This window comes from Seriola lalandi, unplaced genomic scaffold (assembly GCF_002814215.2).
Source record: "Seriola lalandi dorsalis isolate HSWRI2012SDOR001 ecotype SW California unplaced genomic scaffold, Sedor1 jcf7180002004339, whole genome shotgun sequence".
NCBI classification, from domain to species: domain Eukaryota; kingdom Metazoa; phylum Chordata; class Actinopteri; order Carangiformes; family Carangidae; genus Seriola; species Seriola lalandi.
In genome coordinates this window covers 1-1,551 of record NW_019474994.1, presented here as the reverse complement: position 1 = coordinate 1,551, position 1,551 = coordinate 1, and the positions used below count along the sequence as shown (strand labels likewise).

General features: G+C 38.2%; 1 long non-coding RNA gene across 1 annotated transcript; it reads left to right on the top strand.

Moving 5' to 3' along the window:
• The first annotated feature begins 372 nt into the window (after nt 1–372).
• On the top strand, nt 373–1,545 carry LOC111668875 (uncharacterized). The gene is made up of 3 exons (XR_002761753.2): nt 373–453; nt 854–929; nt 1,022–1,545. It is a non-coding gene; the product is annotated as an uncharacterized LOC111668875 (long non-coding RNA).
• Nucleotides 1,546–1,551: the final 6 nt, after the last annotated feature.

Below are 1,551 nucleotides of genomic sequence, written 5' to 3'. Positions count from 1 at the left end.
TCTCTGCTTGCATATGTGTGTGTCAGCAGATGTTACTCACAGCAACTCGGGCCTGGAAGTCAGCAGTCGGGACAACGGGAATGGGTCCCCCCTGTTTGCCGAACTTCCTCTCTAAGCTCTCCTGCACAGACACTGCAAGAGACAGCAGAGGAAAGGGAGAAATTAAAGAAGATGCCTCTTTGTTTCTGTATCAATAACAAAAATGCCAGCGATGACACACCCTGAGGGTTCATCCAGTTAATCTAGTTTTTAAGACATACTTCAACTGTTTTATATTTATTACCATACATGGTGAAAAATGACTCCTGCCATTGTATGATTGGCTGTATGTGAGCAAGAGAGAAAGTATAAATACAAAGGGAAAAAGGTTTTCCAGAGCAGTCTTTTGCCTTGGACAGACATTCACACCAGCTGACACCGACCTTACACATCACCTGAACTGACACAGATTCGGTAAGAATTAATCTATTTATCCATACTTCAAATTCTTGTTGACTGATTTGTTAACTATCTTACAGCTATATTAAAACAAATTAACCTTTCATTTAAAATACATTAGCAGCCTTGTTACTGATGCAGTGTACTGTACTGCACTGCACTGCTAGCCAAGGACTGAAAAATACATTTTTAAGGTTTTAAGAATACTATTTTGTTAAAGCTCATTTCAGCAAAACAGAATGTACCCAAACAACGTGAAATACGTGCTGCAGTAGAAGAAAAATTACATTTAAAATTTGAGTTTTCAAACAGGAGCGTAAAGCTGGCGAGGTAGACTTGATATACAGGTAAGTTCATCTTTTTATTGTGCACATCTAACACAAATCCTGTCCTGAGGTTTTTCTTGTGCTTTCAGGAAGCAGCTGTAGGACCGGAGTAGGAACCATCCCAGTGAGAAAACCAGAGCATCACAACAAGAAGAGAAATACAAGGTATAACACCACAGCAACCATTATACCATTGTACCATTTATCATTAGCTTGTTCATTCGCAATTACTTATGGTTCTTTTTTCTTTAATATAGATGACTGCTCCAATAATTCCATACACTACAGACATGACACGTTACGATAGAGGAAAACTCAGAGACCAAACTGTGAAATCTCACCCAGATGTTCTTTATAGGGACAGAAAGGAAAATATTACAAAAGAAAACCTCATTTTCCATACTGAAAATATTGGGGCATGGAAAGAAGCAATACGGCGTAAATATCAACAAATCAAAGAAGTTCCTACAAAGACAGTCAAATTTGAACTCCCTGGTGACGGGGGATTTGTAACCATACACTCTTCTGGAAAGGTTGTGATAGATGGTTCAAAAGAAAAACTAGATGCATTTGAAAAAGTCTTTGAAGATCTCCGCATCGAGGTGAATACTGAGGACATAATAATACAAACAGAAAAAATAAACCTGATCGAATCTGATCCTGGTGAAGGACATCCTGGTGAGGCAGGGATTGACAGTACCGAAAATAGAAATAGGGAGGAATAACAAAGCCTGGACTGTCTGTTTATTAAGTTCAAACAGACTGGAAAAAAAAAAAAAAAAAAAAA